Source organism: Leopardus geoffroyi, chromosome B3 (assembly GCF_018350155.1).
Source record: "Leopardus geoffroyi isolate Oge1 chromosome B3, O.geoffroyi_Oge1_pat1.0, whole genome shotgun sequence".
NCBI classification, from domain to species: Eukaryota; Metazoa; Chordata; class Mammalia; order Carnivora; family Felidae; genus Leopardus; species Leopardus geoffroyi.
The window spans coordinates 137,001,585-137,021,686 of record NC_059337.1 but is presented as its reverse complement, the minus strand read 5'-3'; the positions used below and the strand labels follow the sequence as shown (position 1 = coordinate 137,021,686).

The window sequence follows — 20,102 nt, the reverse complement described above, 5'->3', positions numbered from 1 at the left end:
CATGGCTGTGACTGACTCCAAGCTCATCAGGTTCTCTGGACTCTTGCATCCAAACCCTCCCCTAGATTTCTACCGATTCCTGGGGCCCATGAGCCCCCTGCTGTCTCCACCCAGACCTGCCCCTCCCCCGGCAGACTTGGGGCCTATAGCAGCCACCATCCAGGAGCCCGGCCTGTCCTCCACACCCCCTGCTCCCTCTGCCCTCCTCCCTGGCCCAAATTCATCACCCTGTCGCCCGGAGGTGGTGGGAGTCAAGTCCACCCCACACTTTCATCCAAGTATTTCCCAACAAAGACAGCTGTCTCCCCCTCGCCCACCCCCAGCTCTCTTTCTCCCAGTCTCCCTCCCCCTCTCTCCTTCCTTGGCACCCCCCCCCCGCCCCCACCCCATCCATCCTGATCCCCTGTGCCTTGCACTAGGCTGTAGACATGAAAGAAAATATAGGAATTCTGAACTGCTTAAAAACCTCTCTACGCCACTCTTGCCCCTGGAGGATAAAACTCGAAGCCAGCCATCTACAAGGCAGGGGTGGGGGCCCCTCGCAGACACCGGGGCAGCCGACACTTTGATCTCCGTCTTCCCGGCCTCCAGAACTCTGGAGCCCGTGGCAACAAACACAAGGTGCCACGGCCACAGGCTTTAAGCAACACAGGGGGCACTGACTGAAAAGCAGAGCTGCAACCTGGAAAGTTGGTCTCGGCCTGATATATGGACCAGCACCCAAGAACTGTCCTTTGTAGGCCAGCCCCCCCACACCACCACTCCCCCCTCGTCTCACCCCCCCCCCCCATACAGTCCAAGCCCTTAGCAGGCCTTACAAAGCTCTCCAGATCCAGCCCTGCACGTTGGCCCCTCCCCAAGCCTACTCTGACCACGCCCATCTCCTGGCCATGCCAAGCTGGCCACAGCCCTCCGAGCCGCAGACTTTGGCTCCTGCCGAACCCTCTGCCTGGGGTGCCCTGCACCCACCTGTGCACCAGACAAGCTTCGTCTGCCAAGACTCAGGGTGGCAGGCATCTCCTTCGTTGGAAGGCCTCCCCTACCCGCTCCTCCCTGCCCTTCTCCTTGCCCCCACTCCTCCTCCCTGCCCCCATCCCTCCCCTACTCCTCCTCCCTGACCCACCCATCTTCCCTTTCCACCCCTCTCTGCCCCCCTTCTTTCCACCCTCCCTCTGCCCCACCCCTCCTCCCTGCCCAGACCCTCCTCTTACCCCTCCTCCCTGTACCCACCCCTCTTTCTACCCCCTCATGCCCCACCCCTCCTTCCACCCCCCCTGTCCCACCCCTCCTCTCACTCCTCCTCCCTGAACCCACCCCTCCTTCCTAACCCCATCCCTTCTCCCACCCCTCCTCCTGCACCCAACCCTCCTTCTATCCCCCTCTCTGCCCCACCCCTCCTCCCTGAATCCACCCTCCTTCCTCCTCCCCTCTCTGCTCCCGCCCTTCTCCTGCCCCTCCTCCTTGTCCCCACCCCTCCCCCCTTCCCTGCCCCCCCCATCCCCCTCCCTCTCTTTGAGGCTGTGCCTTCTGACAGGTAGCTCTGGTATATCTCAGCAGCTGACACGGCTTCTGGCTCTTAGTAGGGCTCCTGGCATTTAATTTGTGTCTTGAGGATAGAAATAGTAATAGTTACATTTATTGAACACTTGTCTCAGGCAGCCACTGACTCAGACTGTCTTGGCGTGTTACTCGGGTCACCCCAAGCCGCCCCACGAGGAAGGTGCCAGTTATGACTCCTGACCGACAGGTGAGAAGAGCCTGCGCAGAGAGGGGGCACGCAGCGGGCCACCGGAGCTCCAGCCACTCAGCCCCACATCACTGCTCCGCAGAACCCGCCTGACGGCAGGAGGGAATGGGCATTCCAAGTGCAAGAGGGTCCAAGGGCACGCCTGTGCAGACAGGTGGAGCGAGGGTGGGGGCACCGAGGGAGAAGGGGGGCGAGGAAGGTGTGCGGGGCTGGTCTCAGAGGCCTCAGAGGCCCCATCAAGACCACTGGGCCACACGGCCTCTTTACATTCTCCCAGGATCTGCCTTTCCCCCGTTTACCCCCCGCCCCGGGGGAGGCAGCAGCCCTCAGCCAGACAGGCACCGACTGCCCCGGGTCAGAAAGGCCGCTGGGCACTGTAGCCCACAGATGATCTTTAGGCCCCAAGCCTCTCTCTCCCGGGATGTGTAGCACAACAGACACCTGATCCTGTCGGCCGGGCGCTGCTGTTCAACATAGGCCCGGGGCCCCTGAGGGGAGGGCAAGGACCGAGGGACCAGCTGGCCGGCCAGAAGGGGCTACAAAACAGGCCCTGAGGCAACAGAAAAGTCGGCTCCCATCCCAGGAGCCCGGAGGCTGGCAGGACCTTGCAGCGGGCCCGGCGTCCACCCCCTGAGCAGAACTCTGGCTGTGGCAGGCGTGGGTGCGTGCCCGGGTCACATGCTCCTCGGGGACCAGGCCAGGAGCTATGACAGTGCAGTTTACAGCCGCTGCTGGCTGTTGGCTGTGGCCCCCGGAAAACTGGGAAGTAAGGGAGAAAGAGGAAGAACAGAGAAAGAGAAAGGAATCTTAAAAATCCGAACTCTGTACTAACTGAAGTTGGACATGTATCGCAAAGTCTCTGATCTACTTCCTCAGCTGTGAAAAGGAGACCGGTCACGTCTTTCCCCCAGGACGGTGTGAGACATCACACGCCCTTCTTCCCCGTGTCAGGCTCGTGCCAGGGGTCCCCGGGGGCTTCCGGGGGGCCAGCCCCCGTGGGGCATGTACAAGACCGTGGGTGTGCACATGTGAGAGAGAGTGTCTTCTGCACATTAACTGAGTTCTGGCCAGCAGCCATTATTTTTGAAATTACGTGTGATGAGGGGCCCAATCCCACGATTCACAGACTCCTCCAAAATCATCCGTATCCCATTTTTTAATTTCTGTTTTGAAAATACGTAGGTAGGCTTGATTTGAATTCCAGTTCTACTGATTTACGAGAATTCTTGATCTCAGAGAACAAAGACACACGAACGCACTGACTTATAACTGCTCGTTCTGGTTTCACACTCAGAGTTCGGAGGGCCCTGTATTCCCAACAGTGCCCTTTCTCCATTTAGGGCCCCCGAGAGGGGAACGATTTGTCTAGAGTCACATAGAACTTTCCAGAGGGGCCGAGACCCAGCACCCTGGTGGCTAGGTCCGAGCTCTTGTCAATGTGTCAGCTGCCTTTCACCCCACCTGTGCACGCACATACGCACCGAGAAACACATGGAGAGCCGTATTTTTAGAAAACAAGAGACTTCAACACTGATTTAATATTTTTATAAGACTAGCTCATTCGCCAACTGTCGTGCCAGCTTGTGGATCAAATGCACCTCTTGTCTTCACTCGAAGAGTGTGAGCTCCGTGTGCATAGTGTGCTTGTGTGCACGGGTCCGCATGCACCAGCCGCCGGTAGGAGCCTGGCCGCGGCAGGGCTGAGACCCACCTAGGGTCCCCCCTTTCTTGCTAAATGGAGAAACCCCAAACTGCATAGTGATCACCAAGGCCGTTCTTTTTTCCCTGCTCGAACCTGACGGCGTTTCCCTCTGCAGTGACCTTCAGGGCTGGTTTATGAGCACATTCAATGAGCCATGCCTATAATAGTCAAGGGCATTTGAAATCCAAACACCCGGCCCTCCTGATGGCAGCTATTCCTGAAATCCAAAGCCGCCCCCCCAAGGAGCAAAGGAGAGACCCCTGCCCCTTCCCCTCACCCACTCAGTGCAGACCTCATTCTATTCACACTGGCCCTTTGCCCATGGCAAGCCAGGCTTTTCTCCACCACAGCACTGTGGACATTTGGACGGTGAATTCCATACTGGGGAGGCTGTTCTGTGCTTTGTAGGATGTTTAGAAGCATCCCTGCCCTCTACCCGCTAGATGCCAGTAGCAACCCCCCTTCGGTTGTGGCCACCAAAAATGTCTCCAGGAATTGTCCAACGTCCCCTGGGAGGAAATTGTCCTCGGTTAAGAACCACTGTTTCCAGCTACCCCCCATCCCCTCCGTCTCTATCAGGAAGTTTAAGCTAATAAAAACCACCAACATTTATAAGGCGTTATTCTAAGGAAGATAAATACATTTTCTTATGAGCTACGGGTACTACCATTTTTCTTTCAATTTTATATATCAGGAAGCCAAGGCTCAGAGAGGTAAAGTGAGCTGTCCAAGGTCACCCAGCTAGCAAGTGGCGGTGGAGCTGGCCGGTGACTCCAGAGTCCGGACTTTTAGCCACTGGGCTCTGTAGGAAGAGGCCCCAACCTGACCTTCGGGAGGGGGAGCAATGAGGCACAATGACATTGACATTGACACCCAAACTGCCTATACTTGAAGCCTCCGGCTGCTCAGTGGGACTTGTGGTCTATTGTAAACCACATCCTCCCCACCGGAGCATCTCTGGGAGTCTGCAGGGGTAACAGGCATCCTAAATGTGCTCACGAGGAAGTCCAGCCCGTCTTCCTGTGTGGTGGGATTCCTGCCACTTTGCCCAACAACTTGGGTGGTAGGGTCTGCAGCACGATGTGACGATCAACCGCTAAGATCACACCGTAAGCTTGGGAGGGAGCCGCAGAGAAGCAGGGAAGGAGTTTCTGGAAGCTGTGGGCTCTGCAAAGCCTTGACAACTCCTCTCGCTGTCCAGCTCGGTTTCCCTTCCCTCAGAAAAAGGGTGCTGGGGCGGATGAACTCCTAGGGCCTTCCAGTTCCAACATTCTTTTCTCTCAGGTCTGTGTGGGACACGGGCTAGTGGGAGGACGTGTCACCGTCGCGGAGTTCACCATGCAACGGGATGCCAGGTCTGCCCCCCGGCCCTGCCCCATCACACCCAGAACCCAGGCCCTCCTCATCAGGGCAAGCCCCAGAGCGGCAGGGCTGGCTGACACCTCTGTGATGTCACCTCACCGGCCACTTTGGATTCCCCAAGGAGCAAGGCCGAGGTGAAAGCCGAAGCCTGGGAGCGGTCCACTGCCCTTCGCCTGCCAAATTGGTAACAGCTGCACGCCTGGGGCAGCCACCATGCTCCCTGTGAGCTCCGCGTCCACACTGGTGGGACCAGGGAGTGCATGCGAGAGGTATCTGCCTTCTCCTTGTCACCGCAATGATGGGGGGATGGGCCGCAACGTGGCCCTCGCCCTGCATAGATGGTGAGGGGCCAGCCAGGAGCTGCTGCACCCAGCAGGCTGTCCAGCATCCGGCACAACCAGGGGCTCATCCCTGGGAAGGAAAGATGGGTGGGAGGGTCTACATGGTGGTCTTGTTGCGAGAGGCCTTTCTCTCCTGCCAAGAGGCAATAGAAAGCTCCCAGGCCTGCCATGGACACATTTATGTGCATGGAAAACATGTTCCCAGCAGCTAAGTTGGGTTTAGCTTTGTTTCTGAGTTTTAAAGGGTGACCCAGGCATGGTAAGTCAAGTGACCTGACCAGCTGATCGGGTCAGCAGCCTCCAGGATGGACCAGCCGAAGCCCCACCGGCCACCTGAGCTTGCCTGACCCCTGGGAGATGCCTTCCCCTCCTGCCACCTCCCTGCAGGTGGCAGGTGATGCCCTCCTTCCCTTTCTATAGATGCACCTTCCTCCCTCCCGGATGGGGAGGAAGAAGTCCCAAGGATGAGTGCCTCCTGAGTGCTGAGCCCTGGGTGGGCTCTTTCAGCCCTGGGATCCCACCTAACCCCCTAGCAGCCCTGGGAGGATGGCTCATGTCTCAGAAGATGAGACAGAGTCAGGGAGGTGCGGGGCGACGGCCAGGGTCCCGCTGCAAGTGAGGAACAGGCCGGGATTATCAGACGCCGGAGCCCGTGCTGGAAATAAGACGACACGGTGCCAACTGGGATTGCATGTGGGTGGCATCTCCCAACAAGGAAGACACCATCTGCACAGGGCTAGCCAAAGCATGTCCCAGCCATGTCCCCACCAGGCCCAGGACACCCTCCGGGGGCAAGACGTTCCCTGGAGAAAGTCAGAACCCTCAGGCGGATGGTTCCGGACACCAGGATCTCTCCCGCACATGGGTCTTTCCCCAACGGCCGAGAGCCGGGAGGGACGCCAGATGGCCTCACTCTGTACCCCTGGGCAGGGGTAGCTCACACTGCCAGCCGAGGACAGTCAGCAGTTTGTGGGGAGCGGGGAGGCTAGTGGCTCTGCCGTTTCTTTCTGTCTTATTGGTCTGCCCTGGCCACCCTTGTCTGAAGGGTCAGTTACGGCTCTGGAAGGCCTCAACCAGCTTCAAGAGCATCACGTCCCACGATTGAGCTTGTACCTCAGTTTTGCTTATTTAAAAAAAAATTTTTTTTTAATGTTTTTTCTTTGAGAGAGAGAGGGAGAGAGAGCATGAACAGGGGAGGAGTGGAGAGAGGGAGACACAGAATCGGAAGCAGAAGCAGGCTCCAGGCTCTGAGCTGTCAGCACAGAGCCCGATGCGGGGCTGGAACTCACGAACCTCGAGATCATGACCTGAGCCAAAGTCGGACACTCAACCGATTGAGCCACCCGGGCGCCCCCAGATTTGCTCGTTTTGATGGAAACCCTCGTAAGAGCCCACGGTTCGTCCCCTTACATACATGTGGGGGGCATTGGAGAGAACAGGGCTGGACCAGACAGCCCCTCGCCCGTCCCTAGGGGCCCTCATCCTTGTGGGTGTCGCCCCCACATGTAGGGTATTGATAGAACATGAAGCCATCCTGCCCCTTTGTCCCGTCTGAAGGGTAAGGGCTATACCCCGACTCTGTGCTCTAGAAATGAGAAGATTTTCTGTCTTCTCTCCCTGGAGTTTGCCATGCCCCCACCCCCGAGCTGAGGGGTTCTGGATTGTTCCAGAGGAAAGTACTGTTGGCCGCACGCCAGAGGACACGGTGCCCATTTTAAAGAAAGGAAGAGATTAGGGGATTTGGCGCTGTCTTCTCTTCAGTCCCCCCCTTCCCTTCCGTGGATGCGTCTTCCTCCCTCTCAGGACTTGGCCACCCAAACCCCTACCATGTGCCCTCTGTCCGCCCCCTACCTCCCATCCAGGGTAAGGATCAGACTCTTCTCTGTTCTTCATCTCTTGAAACCAAAATAAACTGCTATCAAGAGGCAGCCAGGGCCGGGGGCCAGGACACCAAGCCCACAGGGGTGCTTATTTTAGAGGGTGATATTCCAGTGCTGGGGCAGAGCCTCTCAGGACTCGGCACTGACCCACATCCCAGCTCCCTCCTCTCCGCTTAGCTGGCTCTTCCTACCTCCACTCTCCCCCTCTTTCTCTCCTTCCTGGAAGGGGCATCGCTGTCCTAGGAAAATGTGCTGCTCTTGGCAACCTCTCTGGGCCCTGCTAGGTATGGGGCTCTATGAACTGCCCCTGCATCATATACGCGCGTGCACACACACACACACACACACACACACGTTTAATTATGGGAATTGGGACTAAAATAAACAAGAAGGGAAGTCTGGAAGGGAGAAGCCAGGTGTGGTGTGTGTGGGTGCGCGTGTGGGGGTGGGCGGGTGGCCAAGGGTCAGGCTGAGGCTGACAGACAAGGCTACAGACCTCCTCAGTTCCGACCTGGGAGCTGTGTGGCTTGCCTGGTAGCACATACATTCAACAGTTACTTAGCACTTACTACGTCCCAGGCACTGTTGTAGGCACTGACACGCAGCAGGGAACAGAAAGACTGTTCTAGGTGGGAGAGGTAGGCAATAAACAAATGACATAAATACGTAATTGGTAAGGGGGGTGATAAGTGTTATAGAGAAAAATGAAGCGGGATGAGGGACTAGAGAGGGAGGGAGGGAAGGTTCTATTTAGGATCAGAAAATAGAACCTCCCTGGTGCCAAGTGTGAGCCTTGGGGCTTTTCCTTGGTGGTCACGTCCTTCCTCCTGCCTCCCTGCAGGTCGACCAGTTGTTCGCTTTCTGCCTCAGCATCTATCGGTCCCTCTGTTACCCACGTCTCCATGAAAATGCTCCCTGGAGGACTGTTGCACAGGACCACCTCTGGGGTCTTATACAAAGGTGGAGGCCTCAGAGATCACTGAGGCCAGGGATTCTCCGACACTCGATGTCGTTTGTCATCCGGGACATGCCAATTAAACCTGAAACAAGATACCGCTGAAACCTATCAGAATGGCTAATATGAGAAAAGCTAGCACACCTGGGATTCTTGTTTTTGAATTCCTTTTATTTTTGAGAGAGAGATAGAGTGTGAGTGGGGGAGGGGCAGAGGGAGAGGGAGACACGGAATCTGAAGCAGGCTCCAGGCTCCGAGCTGTCAGCACACAGCCCGACACGGGGCTCGAACTCACGAACCGCGAGATCAAGACCCGAGCCGAAGTCGGACGCTTAACCGACTGAGCCACCCAGGTGCCCTGCAACCGGGATTCTTCTACGTGGCTGACAGGAATGGGGATTTGTCACTGGTATGACAACTTGGGAAAACTGGTCGCTTTACTAGAGTTGAACACATGCCCACCCTGGGGCCCAGCGACTCCCATCTGAGGTGCACGCCCAACAGAAATGCGGACACGCACGCGCCAAAAGACGTGTGCTGGAATGTTCGAGCTCTACTGCTCATCATTGTCCCAAACTCCCCAGAAGTCCGCCACCAGTGGAACAGAGAAGCCGGCAGCTCAGGATACCGCACGGCCGTGGGAAGGGACACCCGTCATGTGGACGAATCTCACACCAGATGGCAGGAAGACACAGGGATGAGGCCATTCGGAGGACATTCAAAACAACCTTTACTGGGGCGCCTGGGTGGCGCAGTCGGTTAAGCGTCCGACTTCAGCCAGGTCACGATCTCGCGGTCCGTGGGTTCGTGCCCCGCGTCGGGCTCTGGGCTGATGGCTCGGAGCCTGGAGTCTGTTTCCGATTCTGTGTCTCCCTCTCTCTCTGCCCCTCCCCCGTTCATGCTCTGTCTCTCTCTGTCCCAAAAATAAAAAAAATAAACGTTGGAAAAAAAAAATTAAAAAAAAAAAACAACCTTTACTGTTAGAGGTCAGGGGAGTGGTCACCCCTCCTTGGCAGGAGGAGGTGGGTGGTAGTGTAGAGACGGGGGCAAAGAGGGGTGCAAAAGTGGGGAAGGGCTGCTAAGATCCTCCCTTCGATGCAGATGCTGAGTGTCCTCTGTTTGCAAAGTTCGGTGGAGCTGTGCACCTATGTGAGCTTTTTGTGTGTATGATACGTTAATAAAAAGTTTTAAAAAGTCAGTGCTGTTCGGCCCTCCGCTCACATGCATTCAAGAAGAATCTCTGGGGGAAGAGTCAGGCACAGGTACGTTTCATAGGGTTCTACTGTGCGGCTTCAGGCAGGAACTGCTGACTTAGCCCGACCCGTTCGTTCTGGACGTGACCAACCCGTGACGTCAACGGACAGGCCGGCCTGTCTTTGTCTTGGGCTTTGCGGACCTTTACTGCAGTGTCAATGCTCCCAGCTAGGATGAGTAAGGTCCAAGGTTAAAAAAAGCAAATGTCCACCAATTTACTTTCGTAGCCTTGTGGGTGGGGTTCTTTGTTTGGCCCCAACATTCGGATTCCCTGTTATATGGCGGGTGGAGCTGTGGCTAAAAGCACTGCCTTTTGTGTCAGAAAGTTCTGGTTCAGGTGTAAACCACCACTTGTACATTGTGGGATTATGGACAAGTCCCCCAACCTCTCTGGGCCTCAGTTTCCTCATCTGCGACATAGCACCTGCTAGGAAGGTTGTGTGGGTACAGCAGGATGACGTCACTTGTTAGTGGAGGGGTGCCTGGCTGGCCCTTCGCCCCGCATTAAGAAATCATGCTACGGGGTCGGAAACCCCAAATCCTCCGAGGCGAAAGGGCCTTCGAAATTGAAATTCAGAAGAATATTCAGAATGGACCAAGTGACGTTTCCAGCCCCCTCCCCCACGCCAGCCTGTGGGGATGGAAGCGTCTGGCAACGTGCCAGGAGCATCCCGGACGCTCAGTGCACGTGGCCGTGGGTGTTGTCCTTGCCACCTGATGATGCTGACATCTTGTGCCATTGGGTCTATCCCAGAAACAGGGGCCCTCTTCCCTGGCCCTGGAGGAAGGCTTCCCTCCGCTGTGTGCCTGCTGGGGCTTGTCCACATGCTTGCTTGTTTGCTCCCCTACCCTCTGCAGCCCAGCCGCACCCCACGGCGTCCCGGCCCCCCGCAGCTGGATCCCCGAACCACCCTGCCCCTGTGGCATGCTCTGCCTCGTCTGCCCGGGCCCCTTACCCCAAACCCAAACCCCCTTCTTCCTCCCTCGTTTCCCTTGCTCTCATTCCGTCCATCTTCTGCCTCCCTGCCTTCCCTCCATCCGCCCTTCTCCTCCCCCTCTTCCCAGCCTCCCTGTCTCCCCCCCTCCCCTCCCCCTCTCCTCCCCCTTCTGTCAAGTCCCTGCTGGCTCCGTTCCATCCCCTGATTATCTCAGTGTCCCTCTCCCTTTGCTTCCCCGCTTTCCCCAATTATGTCTTCTTCTTTCTTTTCTTCTCTCACTTATGCCTTATCCTCTCCCCCCTTCACCTCTTCCTTCTTCTCCATCATCTCTGCACTTGCCTCCCTTCTCATGCCCCCCAGTGTCCCCGGCTCTGTCTCTTTTATTCCCCCCCCCCCACCCGCTCGCTCCCGTTCCCCACCCTCTTTCCCCTTCTCTCTCTCTCTCTCTCTCTCTCTCCGTCCTGGGGAGTTCCAGAAACATACCCATATATGGCCTCCATGTCAAGGATCACAAACGACGACGTCACGTGAGGGCCAGCGCTCGGAGATGCTCTCTGCCGCGAGGTCCGTAATTGACGCGCCGCCGTGGAGGAACCGAAGGCGGCATGGCAGCCTCCCCCGGTGCAATCTTCAAACAGGAAATCCGAGATGCACAACATCTTATAGTTTGGCTTGCCATCACTGGTCATGCGGTGGGCCCGAAATAAACTCCCTGCTTCAAAGGAAAGTGCTTCAGAACTGCCTGGGCAGAGCGGCCAAAAGCTCAGGGCCAGGGCAGGAGGAAAACTCAGGGAGGATGTTCTGAATTAAGGCACTCTCAAGAAAACCCTTTTTAGTTCCCCCGAATTGGGCCCCTGTTTCAGAGCCTAACAGGTAATGCATGCTTTCAACGTTCTTACACAGACCTCAGGGAAGGTTGCTTGGCTGGGACTTAACCACTGCGCTGCTTGGTCGTGATTCCTATCATCAGACCCCTTGCCTGCGTCCCTCTCTCTAGTCTCTTGTGTCACAAAGCATGCTGGTGACTTTCACTTTGGACCTGGGGGACGTGGAATCAGCTGTGTGCACACACGTATGCATTCTTCTGGGGGACGCTCACTCACAGTCTCACTCTGCGGTGTACTTCTGGACGTGGAAATGAAATGGGGTTATCGGTGTCGCTATTGTGGGTTCCGTAGGCCTTGGGCAGTATCCCGGGGGGACAAGTGACTTTCAGAAAGGCTTTCAGGTCAGGTGAATAGATAGCTATTTTTATGCATGGGGGCATCAGTGTCACGTACGTCCATGGCGTGCCTCTGTGTGCACAGTTTTGTGGGGCGATAGCAGCCCGGTGCGGTGAGCTGTGTCTCCAAGCTGCTCGGGGCTTACGAGAGGAAATCCAGTCTGCAAACAGAGACTGACACCATGTAAAGAATGAGAAATGCTTTGTGAGATTTAACAGAGCGCTGAGGGAATGCAGAGACGCTAGAGTGCCTCGTGTGTGTGTGTGTGTGTGTGCGTGTGTGTGTGTGTGTGAGCACAAGGACATATGCAGGGAGGGGACAGCTTTTGAAAAGATGGCTGGATGTCACCAGGCAGAAGGACAGGGCGAGGGACCTCCAGGTGGAGGGGCAGCTGGGGCAAAGGCAGACAAGTCAGGGTGGGTCTGGGGTGTCGGGAAGTGCCAAGCGGCTACAACAAAGGCTCATGAAGTGGGGCAACACTGGCGTGGTGGGGAGGGAAGCCAGAGGGAGATGCAGATACCCCCGGCCTGGCGGGAAGATGGCACGTTTGCTGACTGCGTTGGAGCAAAGGGGGTTCAGGTGCGATCTGACTTTAGGTAGCTCCTCGGGAAGCCAGGGGAATGGAGGGGAATGAGGAAGAAGAGGGGCAGCACTCCTTAGGGAGGACAGGTAAATGACGGAGACAGCAGGCAGGGCAGGGGCCACCCCTCTGCAGAGGGTAGCAGGACTCTCCGCCCATAAGGGAAAGCTGGGGTGTAAGTAAGGCAGAGGTGGAGAGAGCTCCCGGGGCCCCGGGGCAGAGCCGGCTGGGGCCAGAAGAGCAGCCACGGCCCCTGCCCTCGGCATCCGAGGCCTGGGGTAGAGCAGGGGCAAGGCAGCCCCAGGCAGATGCCCCAGTCACTTCCAAAACAGTTGGATGGGTCCCGACAGCTGGTGGCAGGCCTGTTTACAGCTCGGCCTCCTCCGGGAGCTGGCGGTGGCCCCCACCTGGCGCTGTTCTCGTTTGCATCATCCATTCTTGCACAAACAGGTCAGGCCCTGAGTGCCCCGGGTCCTCCACTGCCCCCACTCCCGTGACCTCACGACGAATAACATGGCAATCAATATCTGCGAGCAATTCATCGGACACCTCCTGGGAGCCAGGCGCTGGCCCAGTGCTTGAGGTGTTTTCTCTTATTGACGCTTCTCAAGGGCATCCTGAGTTAGAGGTGATCATGACTCCCATTTTCCAGATGTGGAAACTGAGGTTCTGAGAGGTTAAGGGTCTTGCCTGGGGCCAGACAGCTAGGAGGTGTTAAGTTCGGGATCAAACCCTGGCCTCTTGGCCTCCAGGGTTCACATTCAAAGCCACGGCCTCCCTGGGGCCCAGCGCCGTGGTAAACAGACCCGCCCCTGGCACAGTCAAGGCATCATAAGGTCCCTGTATATTGTGGACAGGCTAGATCCAAGAGAGTTTTCCCGAAGGAGTCACAAAAATATCTCTGGACCCGCCCAGTGTCCTTCCATTTCTGAGCTACAGAGGGTCAGGCTGCCCAGAGGAGGTGGCCGGTCGCAGGACTGGTTTGTATTTTTACCTTTTATCCTTAGCACCTTCTTTCGGACTAATTAATGCCCAGGAATATAATTGGCTCCTAACTTGCCTGATTTTTTTAAAGAAAGGGACACAAAGGAGAGGGGTAGAAAAAGAGGGAAAGCAGGCAAACAGAGAGAAGAAGAAAAAGATTTAAATAAAGGCAGTGGGGGTGGGGAGCGAAAAACAGAAAGGAGAAAAACTTTGGTGGGACCCTGATTCAAAGATTTCCAGGCAGTACTGCGGTTGGATCCAGGTGAAGAGGGGGTCTGGGAGGGCCCGCCTGCCCCGCTGAGCCTTCCCAATGTGCAGACTGGAGCTAGGGTTTCCAGAGCCCCCGGCCCCCCAGGGCCAAGGTGAGGGCTATGTTCTCCTGCTGCCCAGGACAAGGCTGGGCAAGGCAGCACTTGGGTGGCAGAAGGGCAGGGGCGGTGGCTGTTGGGAGTCTCAGACCTGGACCGGAAGGCCCCCTCCCCCACCCCCCAGGCTGCTGGCACAGATGGCAGGGCCTGGCATTTGCCGAATCCTGGGCAGAAACTGGGTTGGGGCCTGGAATCCAGCACCCAGACCTGTTTGCAGCTGAGCCCCACCGGTGGGTCTGGCTGCAGTAGGAGAGGGACAGGAAGATGGGTCAGGAGACGTGCGGAGGGGGCTAGGGCCAGCCCCCTGCAGGGCCAGCAGGTGAGGGAAGAGCCTTCCGTCTGGGAGACTGAGGCAGAGGTGACTGAAGGGCCCGGAGGTTCAAGCTTGGGGCCCAAAGAAATAAAATGGAAACCTGGCCTTCGTTGATGCTCCTCTAAGCTGGTGCTCACGGCGCTGCCTCAGATTGTGGACCTTTGGGTCTGTGTGGAATTAATGCTTTTCCTTGGAAAACAGATGGTTTTCCACCCACAAACAACAAAAAAAAAATTTTTTTCCATTGTTTTTCCTACTTCCCTCTCTCCTCACCCTCTTTCCTCCTGCTTTGGGTGGCTTCTTCAACGTACACCAATAAATAAATAAACCCCCAAGACTGGTTGTCAGAGATCCACGCAGAGTGAGGTCAGCAAAGGGCGCTCACCTCCAGACCAGACGGGGCCCTGGTCTCCCTGGCCCATCGGATGGGCAGAGCCGGGTGGCATGGCTGAGCGGGAACAGAGCCAGCTTTGGACGGGTTCAAATCTCCGGTCATCACCTCCTACCTGGGTGACCTTGGACCAGTGCCCACCCCTATCTCAGCCTCAGCTTCCCCTCCATACAATGGGGAGAGAGCCTGTATGGTGGGGGTGGGGGAGACCTGCCGCCCCCCCCCCCCAGCAGTTCCCCTTGGTAACTTCCAGCAATCCTGGCCCAACCTTGGAAGCCTAAAAAAGTCCTGGCCTGAGGGAAGCCAGGGGCTTGTAAACTGCATCAAAGGGTCGGGGATTAGCAGAGCTGGGAGGGACTTCTTAGAATCTTTAAGAGTCTGCACAAAAGGCTCAGAGTCCCCAGCAGCTGTGAGGCCCGAGAGCCAGCAGCCAGAGGCCTGTCAACACTGCCCCACTGCAGACACCTACCCTAGGGCTTTGACCTGAGCCCCTCCTGGGGCCCCAAGCGAAGTGGCCTGGATTCCACTCCCCATCTCCTCAGGGCTGGCTCACCCCCGGCAGAAACTTGCAGAGTAAGTGACCCCTGGCCGCTGCCCTGAATACTCATTGTCAGAAGGTCCTATGAAAAAGAAGGGCAGGGAGGCCAGTTCTCAACCCACTGGGTCAATTGCGACCCAGGCCTCAGTCTTCCCTTCTGCACTATGGGAAGAGCGCTACCCCACCCCACCAAGTACTGGGAAGGCCAAATGGTACAGTGGACCACAAATACCAGCTCCCTTTATGATTTAGGTTTTCAAGCAGTAGGACCCAGGAAGGGGAGAGAACATTTGAATGATTTACAGCCATGAGCCCTCAAACTAGAAGTGTGTCTGGATTTTCTAGAACCCTCTACAGCCTGACGGAAAGGCAGATCGGAGAGAGAAGCTTTGACAGAAACTTACTGGGCTTTGCATGGAGTGGGGTCAAAGACCCTGGGGGCCAAGTCCCCGCTTCCTCACATGGCCCCGGGCCGTCAGGATTGCCTCGGGCCGAGGCTCATGTGATCTTTGCAAGAAACTGAAACTTTTGCAATTGGCAGATGGGTAGATTATGTATTACATATACCGTATATACGCTTGTAAGATAGATGTGCACGTATCCCCATGTACACATATACGCGTACACCTTCTGATTACATACATGCAGCCTTCAGTGTGACTCCGGCCTTTCCTCAAACCCACAGAACAGAGGGATGCTGCTGTCGGCTACATGGGGGGAGGACAACGGTCAAGTCCGATGCTGCAGGCTTTCGTCTCTTCCTTGTCAGTTTCTCCCTGATGTGCCTCTGTTTCCTCATCTGTAGAATGGGAACAACAATACTCTTATCACAGATTTATCAGGTGGCTCAAACTCACAACGTGTGTGAGACCATAAATTAACTGCAGGGGAAGGCATTAGGGGGTGGTTTCGCAAACACACGTTGCGATCTGCAGTGACAGATGTACACGACAGTGTGCTGTGTCCGAGCTAAACCGAATGGTGAACACGCCCCTCTCACACCTGAGAGACACTTGTGGACACCGAGGAATACTTATGCCACACCTGTCATTTGTAGGCTGTCGCCTCGTATATAAATTCAAACCCGCGATCGAGAGGAGAGTGGAACAGCTTGTGACTCCTTCCCGAAGCTCCTAGGACAGCGGGTGACGTGAGCAGGAAGGGCGGAGGGGGCAGGAGGGACCCTGGGGAGCAGAGGATTTGCAATGAGGGGACAGAATCCAGCCTGGGTGCTGACCCCATCACTGACCCAGCCACCCGGTCGGCGGCCACAGCCACAGCCACAGCTTTACCTCCCGACCACAGCTGTCAAGAGAAGGCTGGCTCGCTGTTGCTGTCGCTCTTTTTAAACGGAGGACGGTGTAGGAGAATCCAAGCCCCTCAGAAGGAGCCTCCTTGGAAACTGCCAACTGGGAACGAGGTCCAAGCGAACGTCGTCCCAGCAGGGATGAGTCAGAGCAGAGAATCCCAGCATCTTGGGAGCCATTGAATGACATTAGACGATTTTCCTGGGCCACTGGCTGCGTGCCAAGTGCTATTCTCCGCATGTATACATGTTACCTCATTTCATCTGATGACGCTTCCAGGGGCTGTATGCTCTGATTATCTCCATTTTACAGATGGGCCAAGTGAGGTCCCCGGGGTGGGGGAAGTAACCTGCTCCCCATCTCACAGCCAATAGGTGGCAGGGCCAGGGCTGAACCCGGGCAGTGGGACACCCGTGGCTGCACCACCTGCCGGTGCGGTGATCTTGATAACAGCTCCGCTTCCAAGGTTTGACTCATTCATTCATTCATTCATTCATCCAGCATTTAATAAACATCTACTGTGCATCTGGCCTTGGGTTACGTCCTGGGGTCATGACACGAATGTGATAGAGTCATGCAATTTGGAAGTTTCTGGATTCTATGGGGAGATAGGCCCAGAGCAGGCCATTAGAGCAATGGAGGCAGCTCTGGATGCCTCAGACATCGGATCAGGGAGGCTTCCTGGTGGAAGAGATGCTTGAACGGCATCTGGAACGACGACTGGCCACGTGACAGGCAGGGAAGGGCCGGGAAGGTGGATGAGCCGGGTTCTGTCTACCAACAGCCTCACGTCTGGAAGTGGCTTGTCCCGGCTCATACTCCTGACCCCGGTCCCTGGTTGAGAGGCAGCCTGGGATGCTGGATGATGACTGCCAGTTCCCCTCCTTGGCCCATGCCTTCCCAACCATGTCCCCATCACCAGTTTTCCGATAAGACACCGACGGAGCCACTCCTCCCACCGCAGCTCCCAACAGCCCCGGGACCCTACCCTCCGCTCCAGAGCCACTGCCCAGGCAGCCCCTGGCTGGCAGCAAGCTGGGATCTGTGGGAGGGAAGGGACTGAGGGCAAGAAGGACCACTTTGCAAATGCTATTGTTTCATCCTCAGCCCCTGCAAGGGCCCATGTCTGTGTGCCCATTTCACAGATGGAGAAACTGAGGCCCAGCTTAGAGGAACACTGACTATGGATGGGCCGGGTGTTGCTCAGAGTGCTTTGCATGTGCTAAGTCAAGGAACCTTCAGAGTCGCTGTTGTCCCATTTTACAGATGCCACCTGGAAAGAGAGCTCCACTGGAGCCAATGTTTGGGGTGCTGCAAAGGGGGCAAGAGAGGGGCCCCCGGAGGCCCCAGGGGTGGCCCTGGCCTCTCCTTTCCAAGCTGGTCTTGGACTGGCTGCCCTTGAACTCCCCTCCCTCTGCAGGCCCCTCGCTTCCCCGGGTAAAACCACCTGCCTCCTGCTTTCTCTGGGAAAGGGCTATTTGTTATCCCACCCAGCCTCCCAAAAGGTCCCTAGGGACGGCTGGCGTCTCTCCAGGACTCAGGCCTAGAAGGTGGCCCAGCCCTGGGCAGAAGCCTCAGAAATCAAGCTAGGCAGCATGCAGAGAAAGGAAACTGAGGCCAAAAGAGGGACAGGACATCTCCCAGGATCAGTGTCCCTCTCTCTGACATGACATAGGCACTCTTATTATGTCCGTTTTATAGACAGAGAGCTTGGGATTCTAAGGGATCACACAGCTAATCACTGGCAAGGCTGTGACTTGAATCTGGTCAAGCTGACCCCACAGGCTGCTTTATAACTGCCCCTGCCGCTGAGACTGAGCAGCGCCAGCCGCCTCCACCCCCCACCCCCACCTCCTCCGCCAGGAGACAGACCCCAGTGTCCCTGGCAGGCATCCCGGGCCTGTAACTGCTTAGGCCCAGGGCTGCAGAGTCCCCTCCTGAAACAGCCTGCTGTCACCTACTAACGGCCAGGCCCAGAGCTAAGCCTGTGCACCCCTGAGCCCTGATTCTACCACCAACCCCTTAATACTACTCACTCGTGTCTCCGTTTTGCACATGAGGAGACTAAAGATACATGACTTTCCCAAGGCCCCTCGAAGGCTGAGGATCTCAGTGGGGAAAGCAAGAGCTATCTAAGCTCAGTGGGGTGTGGGGGAGTTTGCCCTCTCTGGGGCTGAGACCCTTTCCCCGTTTTCTACCTCGCCTTCCTTGTGTGAACCTTCTCCTTCCCCTTCCTGCACCTCAACTGCCTCATCTGTAAAATGGGAGCAACCACACAGGGGCATCAAGTCCTTTCAGAAGGAGTGGAGGTATAGAAGAATTCACGTCAAGCCGAGGGAAGACGTTCCTACTTTCTAGAGCTGTTGTCAGGACAAAGCCATGAAATAACTGACAAGTCTCTGGATGCCACCAGACCTGTTGGGGAGGGTCTGGGCCAGACCTGTTGGGGAGGGAGTCTGGAATTGGCTGTAGGGGTCTGACAGGTCCAGGTCATGGTTACCTGGCTCCTCCCACAGGCGTCTGGTCAGGAAAGGGGCCCAGTAGCTGCTGTCCTTACGCCTCTGATCAGCTCATGCCAGGCTGCAGGGCCAATGGCTGCGGGAGGGGGTCCTGTCGACTGCTTGCTGGGCCTCCTACCCAGACACTGCCCCCGCACAGGCATCGGCTTCTAGAACGTGGTGAAGTGGGTGGTCTCATTCCCATTGTTACTGATAAAGGAACTAAGGCCCAGCAAGGGGAAGTGATTCAAATAAGGTCACACAGCTAGTAAGTTGCAAATTGAAACTAGACCTGGGGCTTCTGACATCCGGATCTGAGACCCTTCTGCTACCACCGGGTTCCTTATTTCCTCATGACTAATGCTAAGCTCTTTGCATATGGTAGACCTGTTAAGGTGGCCATAGGGGACCCTGGGGGACAGGGAGTTTGGGGTTTAATAGCACAAACACAAACCAAATGTCTCACTGAGTTGTAGAGGCTAAAGAACTAGAACAGCACTTGGAAACCCAAAACTCTCTTTTTGCAATGGGAACCTGAGGCCCAGAGAGGGGCAGGGACTTGGCCAAGGTCACACAGCACTCTAGCATCAACATGGATACTATAACCCAGGTCTCTGTCTCTCTCCAGTGTCTTCCCCCTTGTCAACCTGGCCTGGAGCAGATGCCCTCAGATGGGGGCACAACGATGCCAGGCCAGGCGCTGGGCACCAGCACTTCCGGTCAGTGTAGCACCACACGCGGGGATTCCTGCCTTGTGCCAGGTCGGGGTGGGTCGAAGCCTGACCCTGGCCCTGGGGCAGCCAAGGGGGTCACCTCTCACTGGGCAGAGCCCATTCCCCACCCTCCCGAAGGTGAGCTGGGCCCACCCAGACCTCAGGCACAGGGAAGCAGGGCGCCTGGGTCAGCTGGGCTGGGGACCCACCTGGTTGCACAGCGCCCCTGTGGGGACCAAAGGATCAGAGGACGTGCTCTAGGCCATCCTGATATTTAACAGGTGGAAAAATCGAAGGCCAGAGAGAGGAAGAGAGGTGCTCACAGTCAGTTGTTATGTGAACCTAAATCTCTTGATTCCCTGTCTTTGGCTATTTTTACGATACACAAAACTAATGTTGATGCTGCTACAAAAAATCAACATCCCAAACATCAGGCACAAAATGATTCTGAGGTCACAATGCCCCTTCCCCTCCTCTAGTGTGGAAAACCAGCATGGCCACCTGACATGTTGATCTAGAAAAGGGTTCTCAGCCCTGGCTACGCACTACAATCGTTAGGGAAGCCTTGAACATTGCAGTGCTTGGGCCCCAGCCCTGGAGGCTTTGAGTCCATCCATCTCGGGTGAGACCAGGGCCTTGGCATGTTTTCAAGACTCTTGGCCAGACCTGAGAACCATATTTTAAGATGATTTTGACTGCATAAAAAAAAAGCCCAACTAACATTTGCTTAAAGCAGAAGGGTCTTCAGTCTCTACCTATCAAGCCAGAGAGGTCAGACCAGCATTGGTTCAGGAGGTCAACAATACCATGAAGGACCCAGAAGACCTAACAACATTCACTCTGTCAAACTCATGGCACCGGCACTTTTCCCCTCATGGTTACAAGATGGTTGCCGCTGCTCCAAGCATCAAGTCCTCCAAACACAAAGCAGGGGTGTGGGTGAGGAGTTATTTTCTCCACTGCTGTCTCTTTTATTAGGAAGATGAAGTTCTTTCTAGGAGGCCCCAG

At 56.2% G+C, this 20,102-nt stretch overlaps 1 protein-coding gene and 1 long non-coding RNA gene across 4 annotated transcripts in view; one reads left to right on the top strand and one right to left on the bottom strand.

Annotated features, from left to right (window-relative positions):
* Positions 1-8,529: 8,529 nt before the first annotated feature.
* LOC123584244 lies at positions 8,530-10,768 on the bottom strand. Its single transcript, XR_006705277.1, has 3 exons — positions 10,663-10,768; positions 8,960-9,409; positions 8,530-8,715 (listed from the first exon to the last, which is right to left on the bottom strand). It is a non-coding gene; the product is annotated as an uncharacterized LOC123584244 (long non-coding RNA).
* The window catches only part of ASB2 (ankyrin repeat and SOCS box containing 2), a 42,535-nt gene continuing 33,189 nt past the window's right edge, over positions 10,757-20,102 (top strand). For all 3 annotated transcript variants that reach the window (XM_045451937.1, XM_045451938.1, XM_045451939.1), the window contains exon 1: positions 10,757-11,052. The gene's annotated coding sequence lies outside the window, so the exon portion shown is untranslated. The remainder of the gene's footprint in view (positions 11,053-20,102) is intronic.